Source organism: Pan paniscus, chromosome 2 (genome assembly GCF_029289425.2).
Source record: "Pan paniscus chromosome 2, NHGRI_mPanPan1-v2.0_pri, whole genome shotgun sequence".
Lineage (NCBI taxonomy): Eukaryota > Metazoa > Chordata > Mammalia > Primates > Hominidae > Pan > Pan paniscus.
In genome coordinates, this window is record NC_085926.1 from 107,590,993 (window position 1) to 107,614,932 (window position 23,940).

At 38.0% G+C, this 23,940-nt stretch overlaps 1 long non-coding RNA gene across 1 annotated transcript in view; it reads left to right on the forward strand.

The window, feature by feature from the left end:
• The first annotated feature begins 257 nt into the window (after positions 1 to 257).
• Positions 258 to 23,940, forward strand: part of LOC134730036 (uncharacterized) — a 42,687-nt gene continuing 19,004 nt past the window's right edge. The window contains exon 1 of the long non-coding RNA XR_010111637.1: positions 258 to 621. This is a non-coding gene — a long non-coding RNA (uncharacterized LOC134730036). The remainder of the gene's footprint in view (positions 622 to 23,940) is intronic.

Below are 23,940 nucleotides of genomic sequence, written 5' to 3' on the forward strand. Positions count from 1 at the left end.
ATGGCACAAAAAGCAATCTTCATAGTTTAGGCTTAGTGAAGATATCCTGATACTCCCGCATTGGTACATAATAGAAAACAGACTTTGTGATGGTTAGATGTACAAACTGGGTGGCGTTTGGTTTATATATTTACTTGACTGTCTTTTACTCTAGCTAATGGAGAAGCTCAGGTGTTCAAATTATCCAAGCTCTCTGTTCCAGCAGTTATTTTCAAATCCAAATTGGGAAGTGATGGGTTCCTGATGTATTTAAATAAAATTTGTTAAAATGTGCCATTATCAACAGTAATGTACCAGCCTGGCTCAGTTAGATCAGAAACAGATCAAAAAGCAGAAAAGTCGGCTGTTTCCTAACTGAGCTGCTTTGCTTAGCTGTTTTGGGGCAATTAGTAGCTTGAGGAAAAAGTGAATAACAAATTTACAACTATGTATAATTGGATTTATGTGTGCAAATTCCTCAAAGAAATCAAATTACATTTGAAAACACTGTTTTATTTTTCTTCGTGACAACCTATTATGGGGAAAAAGGGATGGGTATTTGTACTACCATTTTATAGATGAGAATTTTGACTTGCTGAGAGAAGATGACAAAGTAAAAGATGAATAAACTACTTCTGGACTGTAAGTCTCTGGTCTAAAACTCTTCTTTCTATATAATAATGCTGTTTAAAATATGGATCTGTGGTCATATAATTCCTATCATTTGTGTGTTAATAATTTGATGACACGTTATCTATGTACTCTCTATCTTGATTTCTTAAGTTCTTTGAGACCTGTTTTTCTTATCTAAATTCCTTATACATATGAATCTTGAATTTAGTATTTTGTTCAACATGAAGGCACTTTGGGCTTCACAAGAACACAAATTTGTATAGGATGGACTTTATAAACAGCTCTATTTTAGATTCTAAGAGTATCTCATTTTTAGAATTTCTATAAGAATGTTGTAAGTCTCTCCTTTAACATTGTCCTAGAGACTGCCCCGTGCCAGCTTAACTGACAATTCACTGTTTGCTCTGAACTAGAAGCAATATTCCTTTGTGCTCTGTGCAGACTCATCAATATGTATTTCAAGCTCCATTCCTAAAACTGACCTAGTGCTGGCATGTCACAATTTTTTTGGCTAATGAATCTGATTTTATCTTTCCCAGATAATTATACAAATAATTAATTGCTTCAGAGTCCAGAAATCCATATTTAACAGGTTGTAAATACACACATTTTTCTTTGAGAAATGACAGGTTTGTATTGTTATTCTTTTTCCTCAGAATCCAATACTGCAAAAAGAGTAAAAACAAAAAACACCATATTTTCTTCCAGTATAAATATATTGCATATCTCAGAGAAAGGAGCTCATGGTGCTTTAAATATATTGTATTTTCACAACAGTATTTCTGTGATGTGAGTGGGAAAAGATTTTCATTTTCTTTTTATTATAATCAACAAATATTGACTGAGATTGTTATTATGCTAGGGAAGTAGGAAACAAACATGTTTAAGGTTATACAAGCCTCAAAGCCACTCATATGCTAGATGGAGTAAACATTTGCTAAAAGATAGTACTACAAAATTATATGTTATATATGTATATATATAGATTGATTGATTGAAGCTTATGTTACAGAAGCAGTTCTACTTAGGAAATTTTTAAAGTTGAAAATATTGTTGATATGAGCAATGCTATTAGCTAAAGCAAAGCATGCCAACAACAGCCAGTGTTGATGGACCTTGTTGTAAGGTCTATTTGACCTTACAAATAGATGGGATTTCAAACAGCTTTTCACATCCTAATGATTGTAAATATCTGTAAATGCCAAAAGAACTCAGAAAAGGTGGAAGTAGTTAGAGCATATGGGATTTAAGATACACTTTAAAGGGAGAGTTAGATATATTAGTGGACAGCAGGAAAAGGGACTGAAGTGTGCATGGAAAGAAGAGTGGAAATGTGAATGGCCATTTGGCAAATACTAAGGAGATCTGGTAGGATTAAGAGTAATTTTTTTTTTAAGATGTGTGATGTCACACATCAGGAGAGATAGAAGGTAAACTGAAAGTTTACAAGTGGAAGGTAATGTGTGCAAAAACTGTGTTAATGTGTAAGAACTGTTGCTGAGGAGCAGGCTGACATCAAGGAAACCAGTTGGAAGATGAGGAAGGATAGGAACTAGATTTATTATGCATCTGTTATGTGCTGGTCCTTGTGATACGTGCTTAGCATGTGGTTTTTCATTTGACTTCAGAAACTGTCAGAATATAGACAGGATGTCACAAGCTCATGAGCAGAGTGTTAATGGGAACAGAAAGAAAGAAACAGTTTAAAATTAGACAGGATTTGAAGCCTCACTCTATGAGGCAAAAGGGGACTAGGTCAAGAATATCATAAAAACTAAAAATAAAAAATTAAATTCAAGAAGAATATCTCAAAGTCCTTAAACTGAATTTCAGACAGGAACATCCATGGGTTGGAAGGAGGAAGGAAAGTGGCAGAGATGACAAAAGATAAGGAGTTTGAGCTGAAGAAGGAGAATTGAGAGACACAGAGTTATAGAAATTCAGGGATGGCACAGTTTTAATACTAAAAGAGAAGCTTTCACCAAATAGTTCCACTTATAATTCAGGTCCCACAGCTTCTACTACTGCTGTCTACCCAATTACTAATCTGGTTGCTGGAGTTTGAAATAAATCTGTTTCTACTGCCTATAAATTGAGGTCCTTGGATGGAAGAAACATAGTAGGGCATGACTATTGGTTTTGGCAGCTGACAGATTCTGATTTCTTTAACTGATAGAAAAAAAAATCTGATAGAAAAAAATTATTAATACATTTCTATAAAACAAGAGAACGTTAGCAGTCTTCATAACATCATCTGCTGATGCTGTATCAGAAGAACTTTGTTTTTTTTTTTTTTCTTTTGTTTTGTTTTGAGACGGAGTCTCACTTCCTCTGTTGCCCAGGCTGGAGTGCAGTGGGGCAGTCTCTGCTTACTGCAGCCTCTGCCTCCTGGGTTCAAGTGAATTCTTGTGCCTCAGCTTTCCGAGTAGCTGGGATTACGGGCGTGCGCCACCACTCCTGGCTAATTATCGTATTTTCAGTAGAGATGGGGTTTCACCATGTTGGCCAGGCTGGTCTCGAATTCCTGGCTTCATGCGATCTACTGGCCTCGACCTTGAGAAGTGCTGGGATTACAGGCGTGAGCCAACTTGCCCGGCCCTGGAAGAACCTTCTTCTTATTCTTTTTTTTGTTTGCCTTATCCCTTGCTCTCAGTTCCCCGGAAACAGCCAATGAAAAACCAAGAAGGCAGACAGAAAACAAAACAAAACAAGAAAACAAACAAAACAAAATCAAACCCAAACCCCAAAATCCTTGTTATGTGTATAACATGAGATAATGGTTTGTTGGTTACTGCCTGTTATATCTGCAGTTGTGCCATTAGTACTCCAAAGTCACAAACTCCAATTAGTACACATGGAGAGAAGAGTGGAAAGCAGAGTCATAAAATCTGAGGATTCTGAGGGTAATGACATCAGTGAGCCTTCACTGCAAATTTCACTGTTCTTGTGAAAATAATTTCTTGTTTTAATAGTAAGGAAGGTGCTTTTCATGTTAAGACCTCATTCAAAGATGAGAGACTATTGGTTAATTGCTTATATAATCCTATTTGTATTTAAGTTGATGAAAAAGACATCTTTATCTTTTGTCTTTCATCCAATATAAATAAAAATAGGTGTAGTTTTTGTCATTAATCAGATATGAGCTAAAAATGGTGAAAAATTTAATTAAAAGTAGAGATAACTGAATTCCTGGGTAGTATTAGCATTAGGCTTGCTGTTTTCAGGGAGGGAATTAATTAAATGACTCCTTCAAAACATTTATGATATGATCTATTATAGAAAGGAGACCTTTCAAAAGTCACACAATGGGGGAAATTAAAGCTATATTTATATCATTAATAGAGCATTATATAACATATTAAGAATACTTACTTTGTTTATTAATCATTGCCTTTCCTTGGTGCACATAACAAGTGGGTGCCTAGATTCAGGGCGAGAGCATTGTACAGTTTGAAATACATATTTTGTGTTGTAATTGCATGCTTATTTTAAGTGTGGTTTTCTGAATTTTTGGCTATGAAAGCAAAGCAAAGCAACAAGTTTGGGGCAGAAATTTACCTGCAGCCTATCTTACACAAGAGCTGGAGAAAGAATTTGTGGTAGGCAAACCAACTGCACACATTGAAAGTATAAAATAATATGTATTAAAATGATTATTTTATGATTTTTATTCTGTCAAAATATTTGCTGTATGTTCAATTTCCAAATAATATTGAAGAGAGATATTTCCATATTTGTTCAAAGAACACATTAATTAAAGGAGGATGGGAAATATTGCTGGAATAATATATTTTCTAATATTTATGATTCAGACTGGTTTTGAGAAGAATCCCTGGCGTGCAGTGAGCACTCTATAAATATTTGTTTAATAATTGGGCTGGAAAATGACTTAATCTTACTGAATTCTGCTTTTCAGTGATTAGTTTTTGTACCCCTGCACTGTATGTATTTTACCATTATTATAGAACTGATTATGAAACCCGGAATGAAACATGGTAGAAAAATGTGAGGAAACCTTTTTGGGGAGGAAAGCTGTAGTCCTTAATTTTATTTAAGCCTTTGCATTGAGTTTTGGGGAAGACTATTTATAAAAGAATGGGTAGTAGAAAAACAGCAGGCTTGGGAGCTACAGAACTTATGAGAGCAATAACATTGGTGGTGAAATTTATGCATTAAAATATTGGTTTTCAGACTCGTTCAGCTGTTGTTCTTTTGTAGTACAAATGAAAGCTTTGTTGCTCTGGTTGACTTAGGGCTAAGGTGGCTTGGAGTTATGTTTTCTTGTCGCCCAACTTCTTCTGTGATAGCCATAGCAGGGCTCTGAAGTGCAAAGTTTGAAAATGACTGCATTAGAAATAAGCTACGTGGGCTACACAGAAGACAAATATTTGTTGACTGACTTACTGATGGAATAAATGAAAGTATGAGTGGATGAATGAACTGATCTATCTGAGTAGATGAAGAAACAGGAGCAGCAGCAGCTAGAGGAGGAGGATGGGAAGGAGGAAGAGGGTGTGGTGGTAAAACACTGAGTGCTTTCTATGTGCTAGGTATTGTGCTAAACTATTATTTATTCAATGCTCACAATAAATCGAAATAAGGAAAGTACTATTATCGTTTTCATTTTACATATGAGAAAACTAATCATAGGGAGGTTAAGCAACTTGCTCAAAAATCACAGAGTGAATAAGTGATCATACTCCTGAATGAATCTTATGGATTAATATCAACATAATGAAAAAATATATTAATTAATATGATAAATTGAATTAAATAAGTGCTTGTCTTATTTATATACATATATTTATGTAATATATGTATATCTACATCTATATCTCTACCATGTGCCTGATAATATGTGAAGCATGTAGGAGAAATCAAATGAGGAACAAAGTGATTTTCTTCCTTTGAAGCACATGTAGTTTGTTAGAGAGATGCATTTACCTATAATATTTACATATAGCATTACATTAGATGCATTTATGTTTACATTTAGGTGGTTTGCTTAATTCAGAAAATAAAGGAAGTGAGAAATTAGGGCTTGGTGAGATCATCGTAACCTGGAATGGTTATCAGAAGCTTTATTTAGAAGATGAGATGTGAAATAAAAAAGTGTAGGATAGGAAGGAGGATAAGAGAATTTTCTAGGTTGGCCGGAAGATGAGGACAAGCATGATTATAAATACCATACATGAGGATGCCCATATAGAGATAGATCTGACTAATAATATGGTTTGTGTTGGGCAACTGGAGTGTTAAAACAGTTTTTAGAGGGCCTTGAATACAGAGTCTAAAGTCTGTGTTCTATCTTAACATTGACTGGGGATATTTTCGAGAAGACATAGTAGGAGGTGGGAAGTAGTCTGGTGGCAGCAGCCAATGCTATAACAGGATTAGCCTAGTGGTGGATACAAAACAAATTACTGCAGGGATTGTGTAGACTTTGAACTAAGGAAATGTGTTAAGAAGGTATCGCAATAACTCAGGACTGGGTTTTAAGGAACACCCAAATTGGGTCATGATACTGGCAATACAGATGAGGAGAGAGAAAATCAGAAATAATTTTCTTTTGGTGGAATTTTGTCACTTGGATTTGGCTATAAGTTACAAAACTCAATGAAATCCTACTGACTATTTTCTGAGTGCAAAACAACTTTGTTATGTGGTCATGAAATACAGTGACTGCTTGCCTCAGACTTCTCAGCTTGTTGCAGCTGTAAATCATGGTATAAATACCTTACAACAGGAAATTCCCGGGAGTCAGACACAAAGTGTGTAAAATGAGCCAGAAGAGATCTGGTACTCTCAAAAAATAAATATGAACCATTTAAGAGTAAGAGAATTTGACACAAAATTATTCACTGAAAGTCAAACAATTCACCTGCATGGATCATCTACTACACACGTCTAATTACACCGCCACAAGTTAACACTCACTTTGAAAAACGGACCATAACATTTTGCATGAGTAAGGGATAGATTTCTCTTCAATTTTATGGATTTTATACATGAAATCATTTTAAATGTTAGTAGCAAATTGCTGTAATTAGAAAACTATGCTCCAATAAATTTTCACTAGGAAATAAAATGGTTATTGGTAATTTTGAGGTGCTATAATAATTCCATTTTACCTGATATGAATATCATAGGACAGCAGAAGGTGGCAAACTTTTCCAGGGGAAATATATCCTTATCCTGAAATACATCTATTTAAAGTGTGCGCTACCCATTTTTTTTTTTTTACTGTAATATTTATCCAATGCCTTTACTGCTATCAGTACAGCACATTTTTCTTTTCATTTCCTTTTCTTTCTTTCTTTCTTTCTTTTTTTTTGAGGCAAGGTTTTGCTCTGTCATCCAGGGTGGAGTGCAGTGGCATGATCTCGGCTCACTGCAACCTCCGCCTTTTGGGGTCAACTGATTCTTGTGCTTCAGCCACCTGAGTAACTGGGATTGTAGGCATGCCCCATCATTTCCAGCTAGTTTGTGTATTTTTAGTAGAGCTGGGGTTTCACCATGTTAGCCAGTCTGGTCTCCAACTCCTGGGCTCAAGTGATCCTCCCACCTCGGCCTCCCAAAGTTCTGGGATTACAGACATGAGCCACTGCACCCGACTGACAACACATTTTTCAATTCGGCTAGTTTGGAATCCAAAGCAATGTAAATTCTGAATAGTTTATGCTGAAAATTAAGGAATGATGTTTGTTCTATAGGATAAGCTACTAGGAAAGAGGGTACTGATGTGTACTAAGTCTGTGGAGCTGTGGGTTGTTCAGCATTACATAATTTCTATCTCCATGCATGGCTTCCCTTCTTGAACAACTCTGGAAGACCCCAAAGCCAGCTGGTGAGGAATAAAAAGCAAGAGAGAGCTTCTCTATGATGTGTCATAAAGAAAGATTGAAGGGTCAAGAGATAAAGGGCTACTTTCTATGCCCCAGTTAGAACTTTCTCTCAACCCCAGCATTCTGGAGATTTTCAATACAGCTGGTTCCTATGCTCTTCTCTCATTCTCTACCTTGCTTTAACATCTCCACACTCTTCAGGGTTGGAAGATGAGACCAAGGATCTTTTTTCAGTCTCTCTGCAGGAAGAAAGCTGAGAGGAAAGAAAGAGGCAGGTCACCTCACAGCTGGGTTGGGAAGGACACAAAGCCTGGCTTTGGCATTTTCTCGCCATTGGCTGCTTTTCTCTCACTCCCTGGGTGTGTCTTCTTTCCAATTATTATGAACTTAATTGCATTCCCCCCAGATTCATATGTTGAAGCCTTAACCCCTAGTACCTCAGAATGTGACTGTATTTGGAGATAAGGCACTAAAGAGACGATTAAGTTAAAATGAGGCCTTTAGGGTAGGCTCTAATCCAGTTGACTGGTGTCTAACAATCCCACTCTGGGTATATATTTAAAAGAAAGCAGATCAGTGTGTCAAAGAGATATCTGCACTCACATGTTTTTTGCAGCACTGTTTCTAATAGCCAAGATATGGAATCAACGTAAATGTCCATCAGTGGATGAATGGATAATGAAAATGTGGTACATATACACAGTGGGCTACTATTCAACCATAACGAAGAATGAAATCCTGATGTTTTAGCAACATAGAAGGAACTGGGGGACATTGTGTTAAATGAAATAAGCCAAGCACAGAAAGACAAATATCATGTGTTCTCACTCATATGTGGGAACCTGAAAAAGTAAATCTCATGGAGGTAGAGAGTAGAATGGTGATTACCAGAGGCTGGGAAAAGGAGGATGAGGAGGATGAAGAGAAGTTGGTTAAGAGGTACAAAATACAGTTAGATAAAAGGGATATGTTGTAGTATTCGATGGTAGAGTAGGAAAATTATAGTTAACAATAATATATTGTATGTTTCAAAATAGCCAGAAGAGAAAAATTGTCCTAACACATAGAAAACTGTTTGAGGTAATGGATATCCTCATCAACCTGACTTGATCACTGCGCATTGTATATAGTCATAAACATATCACATGTACCCTCCAAATATGTACCACTATTATATGTCAGTAAAAAATATTAGAAAACAGGGAAAAAAGATACACCAAGAAGGTGTTTGCATGTGAAGAGGCAGCAAGAGGGAAGCCATCTGCAAGCCCAGTGGAGAGAGGCCTCAGAGAAAGCCAACTCTGACAACACCTTGATCTTGGACTCTTAGCCTCTAGAGCTGTGAAAAAAATAAATTTCTGTTGTTTAAGCCACCAAGTATGTGTTATTTTGTTATGAAGTCCCTAGCAAACGAATATACAAATGCTCCTTGACTTATAATGGAGTTATGTCTCAATAGGCACTTAATACATCTAACCTACTGAATATCATAGCTTGGTCTAGCCTACCCCAAACATGCTTAGAACACTTATATTAGCCTACAGTTGAGTAAAATCATCTTACACAAAGCTTACTTTATAATAATAATGTGCTAAATATCTCATATAATTTATTGAATATTATACTGCAAGTGAAAAACAATGTTTATATGGGTACTAGAAGTATGGTTTCTACTGAATGTGTATCGCTTTTGCACCATTGCAGAGCTTGTTGTGCTGAGTTGTGTCAGTGTCGGTCAAGTGTTAGGAAATTTCTTAGAGATGTTCTGTATTCAAAGGAAAAGAATATTTCTAAGGGCTTAATCCTAAACCATGTCTGATCCTCTGGTGCTTTGGTTTGTTTTGATCTGAGATAATGTATTAACAAAGTCATTTTTAAGCAGAAAGCATAGTGAAATTCTTACTACTTTCTTTTATTATTTTTTAGGCTGAACTTTGAAACCTATTCTCTTTTAATCACATCATTTTAAAAAGCTAAATTTGACAAAGGGGATGGAAAAAGTATTTTATTTAGGGTTAGAGTTCAATGAATTTTCTAAAAGTCCATTTTGAAGATACTGTGGTGGTCCAGGCTTCTGTTTTATAGTTTTAGATTTTATATTTAGATCATGGTCTATTTTACAATTAGTTTTTGTATGTGAGTGTGGGTTAAAGGCTGTGCTTGTCACATATGTATGCACACATATATGAGTATATATATGTGTGTGTATATATGCATATATATATATACATAACTAACAGTTGATGCTTAAACAACATGGGTTTGAATTGCGTGGGTCCACTTACACATGAATTTTATTCAACCAAACATTAATAAAAAATATAGCCTTTTCAGGATGCAAAACCCCATATGGAGGGCCATCTTTCCATATATACCTATACTTGAGTCCCAGTAGAGCTGACAGTGAGACTTGAGTATGCCTGGATTTTGATACATATGAGCAGTCCTGGAACCAATCCAACACATATACTGAAGGACAACTGTATTTGGTATATGAATATCCCAATTCAGTGGGAAAAAGATACTTTGTAAAATGAATGAACTAGTTCACAGGTGTTTGGGAGGACCAGGATGATAAGTTCTAGTTACAAGGCAAACAAAAGAGCAAACAATGTAGTATAAAGCATATGTCAGAGCACTGCACCAGAATTATGCTCCTGGATAGAAGTCTAGAGGTATATCTCTCAGATGATAGAAATTGTATTTGTTTTCTTTAATGTGTCTATCTGTTTGCTGTTTGATTCAAATATGGCTTAATTATATGATGTTAAGGATAAACTTAACCCCTCTGTACCTTAGTTTCCCCATCAATAAAGTGGGGATCAAAATAGCATCTGCCTCAAAGAGTTTTTAAAGGGATTAAAAAGAATGTACATAAAATATTGAAATATTAGCCATTTGTTATGAACACCTGTTTCTTCCAGGTGCTATCTTCTAAGCAGCTAGCTCACTTAAATGGGGAAAGAGTCTTCATAGGACCATTATTATGGTCTGCTTACCTCATATGTTCCCTGTGAGCAATTAGAATTTAAGCACAAATATCCAGTTACTTTCCTTTGATTAACAATTCTGGAGGGGTTCCTCTAACTCAATAGTTTACAAAGACATCAAAATGATTAATCGAAAATGACTGAACTCACATCATGAAATTAATTATATAGAGATTACCAAGCAGTTCACTTATGCATAAACATCATCACAAATGATATCCACATAAATTTATGTCCCCCTGATATTTATTACCAATTCATTTTTCTAGAGAGTTTTGGGAAAAAAACACTCTGCCAATACTGCTAAGGGTATTTTCTTTCTAATTTTCATCCATGTCTCTTTTCTTACTGTCCTTGTTCACTGTTGTCCATTGATTCAGTTTTGTCTTCCATGCTGGGCCAGTACCTGCTGATCTAATCTGCTTCATGTCAGCCTTGTCACTCCCTTGATTTAAGACTGATATGCTGATTGCCAGGACTTCTAAGTCTCTGTCTACATTTCTGTAAGTCTAAAAATTCTCTTTTTATTTATGATTGCAGATATTCAAGCAACTTGCTCCATTTTTGCAAATATGGTGACTGTATTGTGTATATAATAGGCAAATATAGTAGTTGCCTATTATAAAATATCTCCTTTATATATTGCTGTGCGGTGAGAGGTTTTGCAGAATCTCCTGATCATGACCAAGCTACGTGATTTGTGGGACTAAGTGTAAAATGAAGATGTGGTGTTTTTTTGTTCAAAAATTATTATTATTATTATTATTTTGAGATGGAGTCTTGCTCTGTCGCCCAGGCTGGAGTGCAGTGGCACCATCTCGGCTCACTGCAAGCTCCACCTCCCGGAGTCACTCATTCTCCTGCCTCAGCCTCCCGAGTAGCTGGGACTACAGGCGCCTGCCACCACACCTGGCTAATTTTTTTGTATTTTTAGTAGAGACGGGGTTTCACCGTGTTAGCCAGGGTGGTCTCGATCTCCTGACCTTGTGATCTGCCCACCTCAGCCTCCCAAAGTGGTGGGATTACAGGCGTAAGCCACAGTGTCCAGCCTGTTCAAAAATTATTAAAACTTTCAGGACATTGAGAGCAGGGCATTAAACCAAGAACAGGGCCCTTCTATACATGGGCCCTGTGTGTCTGCACAAGTTGTACATCATGAAGCTGACCCTGATGCTGGATTCTGGTGGAAAGGAAAGAATGCTCAGAGTGAATGCATCATGAAAATGTGTCACCTGTTGCTCAGAATACATTTTATACAGCTCGATCATTACTTTCTCTGCTGTATTATTTTATATCCCATTGTCTGCCACCTTCCTAACTTCCATGGCAGGACTATAGTTCAATATCCACTTCTCACCTTAGTGGTTTTTGTGGTTTAATCTTATTATGCTCACTTGTATGTTTTCTCATTACAGATAGAGACGAGGTAAGCCATATGCTGCTTCTGATATTTATTGAGCACAAAATAATCTGTACATATTCTTGTGCTTAGCACTATACAAAGAAAGCTGAAGGGGCACAGTCTCAATATTGCTGTGGTTACTTTTGAGGGCCAGGCTGTATCTGCTACGTGACCTGAATTACTTATTTTCTCTATACCATTCCTCAATTTCTTTATCAGTAGAAATGAACATACTAAGGTAAGGGTGTTGTTACAGTGAAAATAAAGTATATTTAGCACATCTGGAACAGTGCTTGTTGCTGAGTAAGTACTCAGAAATATTAGCTATTTTCCTTGGTTTTCATATCTGGACCAGGAGAAACATACAATGTTCCCACCCTTGCATTTTCATGCCCAACGTTTGGATCAATATAGAATTTTTGTCCTAGTATAAGCTAACTTTTTGCTGCTGTATTAGTCCATTTTCATGCTGCTGATAAAGACATAGCTGAGACTGGGTAATTTAAAAAAAAAGCGGTTTAATGAACTCATAGTTTCACATGGCTGGGGAGGCCTCACCGTCATGGTGGAAGGCAAAAGGCACATCTCACATGGCAGCGTGCAAGAGAGAATGAGAGGCAAGTGAAAGGGGAAATCCCTTGCAAAACCATCAGATCTCGTGAGACTTATTTACTATGATGAGAACAGTATGGGGGAACCATCCCATGATTCAATTATCTCCCACTGGGTTCCTCCCACAACATGTGGGAATTATGGGAGCTACAATTCAAGATGAGATTTGGGTGGAGACACAGCCAAACCATATCACTTGCCAAAGATAATACAGTAAACATCAGCCCTGGCTATTCTTCACAATTAGAATCTATAAAAATATATACCTACTGATGCCAGGCGTGGTGGCTCACGCCTGTAATCCTAGCACTTTGGGAGGCCAAGATGGGCAGAACACGAGGTCAGGAGTTTGAGACCAGCCTGGCTAATATGGTGAAACCCCATCTCTATTAAAAATACAAAAATTAGCCGGGCATGGTGGTGCATGCCTGTAGTCCCAGTTACTTGGGAGACTGAGGCAGAAGAATCACTTGAACCTGGGAGGCAGAGGTTGCAGTGAGCCAAGACTGTGCCACTGCACTTCAGCCTGGGCAACAGAGCAAGACTCTGTCTCAAAAATAAAATAAAAAAAATATATCTACTGATTTAGAATCTCTTGGTGGGATGCCAGTTGTAAATGTGTGTGCATGTGTGTGTTGGAGATGATCAAAAGATAGTGAACCTATGAATTATTTTTCCCTTCCCTTGCCTTCCCCTCCCTTCCCCTCCCTTCCCCTCCCTTTTCCTCCCTTCCCCTCCCTTCCCCTGCCTTCCCCTGCCTTCCCCTCCCCTCCCCTTACCCTCTCCTTACCCTTCCCTTCCCTCCTTTTGTGTGTCTGTTTGCCTTTGTGGTGGCACTGTGGGGATTCATTAGCTTCCAAGGAGTTTACAGTATATTGAGGAAGAGAAACAAGAAAATAGAACACATTTGAAACGGGGTAATTTATGAGAACACAAAAGAGGGATACAAAAATCTAGCCTGGGCTGTGGGGATTTCCAGGAAGCCTTCTTGTAGAAGATGACTTCTGAACTGAGACTTAAAGGATGAATTGAAATTTATCAAGAGTAAAATGTGTTACAGATAGGAGGAATAGGATGCACAAGATGAACTTATGCCTTTTGAAGTTCCACAGGTAGTTTTAGTATAGAACTAGGGTTGAAAAACTATAATTTAAAATTGTTTTTTAATTCAGAAAATCTGTATAAGAAAACAGACAGGCCAGAAGAACTGTGCTATTCTCTTTGCCTTTGCCTGTTTTCTGCATCCCAGTTCCTCACTCCATCCTGGTGACATTTGTCTTTAGCCTTGCTTGGCAATATAGCTTATATGTTTTGTTGTTATACCAACTATTAGAGAAGCCTGATAGTATACTGGGACAATTTTGAGAAACTGCATTTGTTTTTTTAAGTCTGATAAATGTTTTTTTTTTTCTTAGAAAGTTGCATGTTGACTATATCAGTTATTTTACTTTCCTTCACAAAGTGGGTCTTTGCCTATTTTTCCTCAGACTGATCTTGTTAGAGAATAATCTTTGATATTCACTTTAGGTTAGTTGTTCTGGGTTACATTAGCTTATAAATCATAGAGCCTGATGGAGAACTCCAGTGTTCTGATTCCAAGATCATATTTCTTTTTACTGTGTTTCAACAACATTTAAAGACATTAATCATAATCTGTTCTGTCTTTTTATTTTTACTTTTTATTTTTTTATTTTTTGAGACAGAGTCTCACTCCATCACCCAGGCTGGAGTGCAGTAGTGTGTCCTCGGCTCACTGCAACCTCTGCCTCCTGGATTCAAGTGATTCTCGTGCCTCAGCCTTCCAAGTAGCTGGGATTACAGGCACGTGCCACCACACAGAGCTAATTTTTGTATTTTTAGTAGAGCCAGGGTTTCACCATGTTGGCCAGGCTGCTCTCGAACTCCTGACCTCAAGTCATCTGCCTGCATCAGCCTCCCAAAGTGCTGGGATTACAGGCATGAGCTCGGCCTGTTCTGTCTTTTGAATGAGTCCTTTAATCCATTTGTTGTCCATCAGCGGACAGAAGAAATCTGTAAAAAAGAGGAAGTATTTGGTTACGGTGGTAGCCAGTCTCCAAAGGTAGCTCCTACAGTTCTTCTCCTCCCTGTACTGTAGTCCCATCCTCACAGGAAGAGATGGAGTTACACCCCTTCCCTTTGAATTTGGGCTACTCCTGTGACTGCTTTGACTAATAGAATATTCTGAGACTTCTGAGTTTAGGCCTCAGAAGAACTAACAGCTTCCACTTTTTTCCTGTTGGAGCACTCACTTTTGTGATACTCCTTCTCAAAAACCAGCTGCCATGCTGTAAGCACCATGAGCCCTGAGATGTTTTGTTCTGCAGCCCCAGAGATGCTCCCAGTGGAAAGCCAGTACCAACTGCCAGCCTGAGAGGGAACCATCTTGGATGTTCCAGTGCAGTTAAAGCCCTATATAACTTGGCTGGAGACTCAGCCGATATCCTGTGGAGCAGAAGAACCACCCAACTGATCCCAGTAAATCCTACAGAAACATGAAAGATACTTACATGGCTGTTGGTACAAGTCACTAAATTTTGAGGTGGTTTATTACACAGTAATGGGTAACTGAAAATGTCACCTCTGTAACAAGACTTATGTCTTTTTCCCTCAATATCTTGACTAATGAAAACAACATGTGAAAAGTAGTGAGTCGCATGTGCTTACTAGGTAGACTGACTTATTACACTAATATAGCAATGATCGCTACTACAGAAGTTTTTCTGGAAATTATTTTAAATGACCAAAACTCTAATTATCCTGAGCAGAGCCAAAATGAAAGTTACACTAGTGTTTAAAAAGCCTCATTAATTTGAGAAGAGTATATGATCTAGATGGCAAGAACCTTGAATTAGCATGCAAATATCCTTTTGGGATTAAAAAAGGAAAACACATTTGCTGTTTGACATTTGAGACTTGATTTTGAGCTAAATAATCTAAAGAAATTAGCCCTTTATGGACCAAGAGTGCAAGGGACTAGAAGACATCAGGAGGTGTTTCCTGCCAGGGCACTCTACAGCTGGCATTTAAGTTTAGGAAAATTGAACAGCAGCATTGTTTTAAAAATATATTTTCTTTATTTATGATGAACATATTTTCCAAACCAGAAATTGGGACATGTGTTTGACAAATATATAAGAAATTATGGGATCAGTGAGCAGAATTATCAGAAAAAAATTAATAAATGCACAGTCATGGTGATGATAGTGTAGGTGAGAGTAAAAATAATAGCTAAATAAAATTTATATAGTGCTAATAATATGCCAGGTACTATTCTAAGTGTCTAGCATTAACTCATTTAATAGTTTCAAAGATGTATGAAATAAGTTCTATGTTAATTTCTATTTTTACAAGTGAGGAAATTGAGGCATGAGCCTGCTAGGTAGCAGAGCAAGCTGTGAAGTCAATCTTGCTCTAGAGCCCATACTTTTTATTACTCTACCACATTGCCTCTTTGTATAGTGTACAGGGTAAGCATGAAAGAAGGAAAGCTATATATAGTTCTTAGGTAATGGGAACTGGTGACCACTACTGGTCCAAACAGATCATATGTAAAAGATTATTGGAGCTTCATTAAACAGCAACTGAGAAACCACATGCCTATTTGTTTGACTCTTATTGCCTCTGGAGTCATGAATGGGAAACCTGGAGCTACTGTCCAGCAAGTGGCCTTCATGGCAAGCTCCCTGGTAACCTAGGTGGGATGCTAAGCAAGAAGAATATTGAGATAGCATTGCCACCACCCCCACAAAACTGGCTAAAAGCAGTGCCACAAACATGGCCCCATCAACTCAAGATCCCATGGGGAACATGATTGGTTATTTGTGAAAATCCAATGCTTTGTTCCCTCTGTCGTATGCACTGTTTGTTTGTGAAGGATGAGGAAGCAGTGGGGCAGTAATTAGAGTGCCTGATATCTGGTTGTAGTGTACCCTGATTGCTAAGAACAATACAAATTGTAGATGACTGCCGGAGAGGTGGGGATGTTTAATGGGTACAAAACATAGAAAGAATGAGTAAGACCTACTGTTTGATAGCACAACAGGGTGACTATAGTCCATAATAACTGTGTATCTTAAAATAACTTAGAAAGTGTAACTGGATTGTTTGTAACTCAAAGGAAAAATGCTTGAGGGGATGGATACCCCATTCCCCATGATGTGCTTATTTCTCCTTGCATGCCTGTATCCAAATATCCCATGCACCCCATAAATATATGTAACTATTATGTACCACAGTTTTTTTTTTTTTTTTTTAAGAACAATACAAGGATCTTCTCAACTCCTTCTGGGCAAATGGCAGGTTGCTGGCACTCATTAAGACCCAGAACAGGCCAGGCGCAGTGGCTCACGCCTGTAATCCCAGCACTTTGGGAGTCTGAGGCGGGCGGATCACGAGGTCTAGAGATCGAGACCATCTTGGCTAACGTGGTGAAACCCCGTCTCTACTAAAAATACAAAAAAATTAGCCGGGCGTGGTGGCGGGTGCCTGTAGTCCCAGCTACTCAGGAGGCTGAGGCAGGAGAATGGTGTGAACCCAGGAGGTGGAGCTTTCAGTGAGCCGAGATGGCGCCACTGCACTCCAGCCTGGGCAACAGAGAGAGACTCTGTCTCAAAAAAAAAAAAAAAAAAAAAAAAAAAAAAACCCAGAACAGACAACACACGATACTATAAATGTCACCTAGTTTAGCAACTGGTTTGATATTTTAGACGAAGACTAACCTTTAACCTATTTATGTATGTGTTTATTGCATCTGGAAATATATGCCACTCCATGACCTTGAAGACTCTGTGCCATGAGCTAGTTTTAATATAGGTCAGAATTAGAGGCCACATTGATGTAAACCCCCCAAGAACTTGGACACGAAGAAGATAAGATTCCACACTCAAAAGTTAAGTATAAGATCACCACAGGAAGGATCTGAGCAGGCAAATCCAAATTCACTTGGAGGAGACAGGACTGTCCCCAGGCCAACCAATATCTCATTAACAAAAAAGAATGTATGAACATATCTATAAAAGATGTTTTTAAAAAATCAGAATGGGCTTGGTCATTCTCGAGGCATAGAAAGAATGGAGAGTTGTTGAGAAAATTTTGGACATAGTTATATATACAATACTGGAGAAATGGAATCTCAACTGTTGGATCACAAGTATCTCTCAGCCAATGGCAAGGCCATGCTTAGTTTGGAAATAGATGCAGGGAATAGATTAAGTGAACTTATGGTATTTCTGATCCTCATTGGCAACACTATCTCTAGTGGAAATGCTACTTGGGACTTTATTAGACTAGTGACATTGGACAATCATTACTCCTCTTATTCTGATTCTGTCACAGGTAAGCAAGCATCTGGTTATGATCTGACTTTCTGTGTAACTCTGAATAGAAAATGCTGTAAACTGAGGACTCAGAGTCCAAATTCAGACCAGAAAATTTTTCTTACATAATTGTTTTTCAATAGTTGCAACTATGTACAAATTGAGAAAGTAATTTGTAATTGATCTTGCTTCCTGTCCAAAAATAGAAAGTTTTGTAAGATTACATTCAAATTTCTAGATAGTAGCAACTGGCTAGAGATAAATAGCAGCTGCTCCTTTTATATGTTTATTTATTTTCCAGCCATATTGAGGTATACTTAAGGAATAAAAATTATATATATTTTAAGTGTACAATGTGATGTTTTTATAGATGCATACATTGTAAAATGGTAACCACAATAAAGATAATTAACATACTAATCACATCACATAGTATGATTTTTTTTTTTTTTGTGGTAAGAACACTTAAGATCAGATCTTAGCAGATTTCGAGAATATAGTTAGCCTTCCATATCCATGGGTTCTGCATCTGTGGGGTCAACAAACCATGGGTAAAAAATACTCAGAAAAAAACCTGCATCTGTAGTGAACATGTACAGACTTTTTTTCTTGTTATTCCCTAAAATATAGCATAAGAAAACTTTTTACATTGTGATATGGTTTGGCTGTGCCCCCACCCAAATCTCACCTTGAATTGTAATAATCCCCACATGTCAAGTCAGACCAGGTGGAGTTAATTGAACCATACTGTTCTTGTGGTAGTGAATAAGTCTCATGAGGTATGATGGTTTTATAAACGGGGGAGTTCCCCTGAACAAGCTCTCTTGCCTGCCACCATGTAAGATGTAACTTTGCTCCTCATTCACCTTCTGCCATGATGGTGAGGCCTCCCCAGCCATCTGGAACTGTGAGTCCATTAAACCACTTTCCTGGCCGGCCCGGTGGCTCACGCCTGTAATCTCAGCACTATGGGAGGCGGAGACGGGCGGATCACGAAGTCAGGAGATCGAGACCATCCTGGCTAACACGGTGAAACCCCCTCTCTACTAAAAAAAACACAAAAAAATTAGCCGGGCGTAGTGGCGGGTGCCTGTAGTCCCAGCTACTCGGGAGGCTGATGCAGGAGAATGGTGTGAACCCCGGAGGCAGAGCTTGCAGTGAGCCGCGATCGCGCCACTGCACTCCAGCCTGGGCGACAGAGTGAGACTCCGTCTCAAAACAAACAAACAAACAAAAAACACTTTCCTTTATAAACTACCCAGTCTTGGGTATGTCTTTATTAGCAGTGTGAGAACAGACTAATACACATAGCATTTACATTGTATTAAGAATTTTAAGGAATCTAGAGATTATTTAAGTATATGTGAGGATGTGCATAAGTTATATGCAAATATTATGCCATTCTATATCAGGGACATGAACATTCTTGATCTTGGTATGCACAGGAGGTCCTGGAGTCAATTTCCCATGGATATGGAGGGACAACTGTACAATGCAGTATTATTAACTATAGTTTAGTGCCATACATTAGATTTCCAGAACTTATTCATTGTGTATAACTGAATCTTTGTACCCTTTGAGCAACATCTCTCTATTTTCCCCATTCCCCATCCCTGGCAGCCACCATTCTACTCTGTTTTTATGAGTCCAACTGGTTTATATTCTCACAATATAAGTGAGATCATGCAGTATTTGCTTTTCTGTGTCTTGCTTATTTCACTTAGTATGATGTCCTCCAGGTTCATCCATGTTGTCACAAATGACAGAATCGACTTCTTTTTAAGGCTGAATGAAAAAGCAGCTGTTCCTTTTAAACAGGACATTTATTTTCCGTTTACCAGAGTACTTGCTATTCCCTATGGTATTTCACCCCGCTGTTTCACCAACCTAACTGCTAGCCCCTTTGGTTTTTTGAGTTTTTATCCTGTGGGCTTAGGAGGGAAATTCTCTGATTACTTAAGAGTACATTCTTGATATCTGTGATAATTTCTCATGATGAATGAATAGGGATGTATATCTAGCTTTCTATGTAGCTTGACTGTAATATTAATGCTGACTGAATCTTATGTTTTCAAGAATTTTCTACTTCTTATTGTTAAATTAGAAATTGTCATTTTCATGACTACCTCAGTGTTAGATACCTTTGATTTAGTGAGATTCTGCCTCTAATAAATTATTTATTCCTGGACATAAAAAGAGAAAGGCTGAACTATCTAGGCAAAGCGTCAGATCCTGGAACATGGAGAATAAGGCACTCCTGGATAAGGCATTCTGTCTTCTCCTATATGACAAAGTACCACTTCTGATTTTATTTTATAGGAAAGAAACACTGAAACAAGAGTCACCAGAAATTTAGTTCTGTGTATGTCTGTCATTAAATTGCCTGTGTGATCATGAAAAAAAATACCTTAACATACCTTGGCTTTGCCCCATAAATCAAATGAAAGAGTTGAACTAAAATCTCTCTGAATTTCTACTTTGCTCTGGTTTTATGTAACTCAACTGTATGTACTTTAACCTTCTGGAGTTCATATGCAGATTTTATTTATGATTTATGCATAATTAAGCCCTGTATGTGAAGGATTTAATAAAACAAAAATTTCTGTGTTACTGCCATATTAGCATCTATATTTATATTCAAACACAGAAGGTTAGATTTTGGATGTATTTCAGCAACATTTGGATATCTGATGATTTTTTAAGCTGCTTTTAATCATTCAATATAACAGAATTCAAACAAAAACAACAAAATAGGCACATCAAAACATGTTTGACTTGAACAAAAATAGCAAGCAGCTGGGAACACAGGCACACTATGCAAAACAGCCTTGTGCATATCACATTTTACATATTTATAACTGTGTAGCTCCACTGTATTGACAGTTAATGGAGTGTCAATGGGAGAGAAGCTGTCTCAAAGGCTTATTTTTATTGGACGAAGGAAAAAAGGGCCTGGAAGCCTGGTTTTCTTTTTGTCAAATCAAGTTATCTAGGAGAATAAATCATCCATTTACTTTGGACATGCTACTTATGTTCCTATTTTTCCAAGAGCTAACTCAGTAATACCAGGATAGAGTCATCTTCATTTATGTCCAAGTTGAGTCTAGAAAACAGAAACAATGTTTTCTATATAATTACTTTAGAGATTATGGAGGAAGGTGATGCATTTGACTAGCAAATTGGTATAAACAAAAAACTCCAAAACCAAAAAACTAAAGGTTTACCATCAATACAGAATATGTAGTAATTTCACTAGGTATTTTCTACTAGATATCCAATGGAACAGAAGGGAGTAGAACGAATAATATAGAAAATGAGGTTATAATTCCTTCCTTTGCAATATAGTTAAGAAAGACAAGGCATATACTACTGCTTTAAGTCTTATTGTATAATGTAAATATAATAGGAAAATGAAGAGAAAAATGCGAAAGTGTTATCTTTGCGTGACATAATATTGGTAATAAAAACCTTATTGTCAGGACTGGAGAAGTAGTGAGTAGGGCTTAGGTTTAGTTTATGGTCCATGAAGCAAAACTGTGGGGCACTGCTGATTTCATAGGCAGGAAATTCACTAAGATACACCAAAAGCAAAGTTATAGATAAATTTGGAGGCATGATTATTGAGAGTATCCAAAAATCAGTCATTAGGGAAAAAAGTGAGATAATTAAAGACAAAGAGTTCTAGGGTGATCCAGTTTGGAATCTGCATTGCACCATTGTGGCCCAAATCTCTATATAGGATATGTGTCTAGCTATGTGTGTCTTGTTATATTAGTTCTCTGTTAGTATTAGCTATCTGTTGCTGCATAATAAATTACTCTCCAAAACTTAGCAGCTTAAAATAACAAGTTCACAGCTTTTGTAGATCAGAAATTTGGGAGCAGCTTATCTGGGTGTTTCTGGCCCAAGATCTGTCATGAGGTTGAGTCAAGATGTCAACGAGGTCTGCAGTCATCTGAAGGCTTGATTGGGGATCAATCAAGCAGAGCAGAGGCTCTGCTCCATTTGTTCACATGGCTATTGGCAAGGGGTCCCAAGTTCTTGCTATGTGAGCCTCTACCTAGGGCTGCTTGAGTGTCAGCTAGCAACTGGCTTTCCTAGAGTGAGTGGTCCAAGAGACAGAGCAAGGAGAAAGTCACTATGCCTTTTGTGTTTTAATAGAGAAGTCACATATCAAGATTTCTGCCACTTCCTAAAGCACACAGCAAAGGAGAGGGGAATTAGGTTCCTTACGCTTTGAAGAGAGAAGTATCAAATAATTTGTGGACATACTTTAAAGCCACTGCAGTGTGATAAATGTGTACTATATCACCTGAAAGTGAATTGGAGTTATTGGGTAAGGCTTCTTGGAAGAGATGTGCATTAATCAGGATCCTAACAGGAAACAGATAATTTCCATAAGATTTATTAAAGAAACTATTTACAAAAATGCATTCAGGGTATATGGAAACCACAAGGGATGCTGCATTACCATGAGGCTAATAGCAACCCGGCCATTGCCATCTGAAGGGATTAAGAAATGGAGTAATTCTTAGGACCTGGAAGAAAGGAGTCTTGTGGAGAGACCTGCCTATTATTGAGGAATAAAATCTAGGTCCAGATCCCTTATAAGAATAGATTAGAGGAGGCCAGGTATGGTGGCTCATGCCTGTAATCACAGCACTTTGGGAGGCCGAGGTGGGCGGATCACCTGAGGTCGAGAGTTCGAGACCAGCCTGACCAGCATGAAGAAACCTTGTCTCTACTAAAAATACAAAAATCAGCTGGGTGTGGTGGCACATGCCTGTAATCCCAGCTACTTGGGAGGCTGAGGCAGGAGAATTGCTTGAACCCGGGAGGCGGAGGTTGGAGTGAGCTGAGATTGCACCATTGCACTCCAGACTGGGCAACAAGAGCAAAACTCCATCTCAAAAAAAAAAAAAAGAAAAAATAGATTAGAGGAATAAATACCACAACCTCACCCTCTTCTCTCTTCCTTTCCCATCTTCTGCCTGGGCTTCCTTTTGGTCAAACATAATTGACAGCTAACGGTCACGGGGATCTATCAATGTAGTCCATCAGCCATCTGCATAGAGGTCAAGGTCAAAGGATGGAGAGCAGACCTGGAGGGGTAAATAAAGGATCTCTTTCACAAGATGAGAAATGAACTTGGTCTTGAAGATGAGGAAGGAGGGCCATTGAGAGCTGTATGCATAGTAAGTGCAAAAGATAAGAATAAACAAATCTAAGTCTACCAAAATTGAAGTTATGCGGTCCAGAGAGGTCAAAACAGGTTGGATATGGCTAGAGCCATGTTATGGGGGCTCCTGAAAAAGGCGGGAGTTCGGACTTCCTATTAGAGGCAACACTTGACAGTTTTTACACCGAGGTGTGCCAAGATAATAGGGAGAGGGAGCGGAAAACGTAAGAGACTTATGTTTGGTTAGATATAAGGAATAAATGAAGCAATGTCCACAAAAATTCAGTTTTGAATAACCTTTTTTTATTTTTTTGAGACGGAGGCTCACTCTGTCACCCAGGCTGGAGTGCAGTGGTACCAACTCGGCTCACTGAAACCTCCACCTCCCAGGTTCAAGTGATTCTCCTGCCTCAGCTTCCCTAGTAGCTGGGATTACAGGTGCCTGCCACCAAGCCCAGCTAATTTTGTGTATTTTTAGTAGAGACGGGGTTTCCCTATGTTGGCCAGGCTGGTCTCGAACTCCTGACCTCAGGTGATCCACCTGCCTCAGCCTCCCAAAGTGCTGGGATTATGGCGTGAGCCACTGCGCCCAGCCAAATAACCTTTCAAGTAAAAGAAATACTAAGTACTATTAATAAATGGTCAAATGAATAAAAATGTGAATTTGTTTGAATGAGGTATCCTCATTTATAGACTCATAGTTTCTACAATTTGCCAGAACTGCAAGAAAGCCTACAATTATAGACATTCTAACCTAAAAAATTATATTGAAGTATGAGTATAGGAATGAAAAAAATGTTATAAAAGAAACAATCATAACAAATTAGTCATTAACCTTTGTAAGGAGATCTGTTCTTTGAATAGCACTGGTAAGCATGAGCTTAAGATTTAGCTTGGACACAACTATTTACTCAAATATCCATCTATGGTTTGGATAATCAGTAGGGAAGTCCTGTGAGATGCA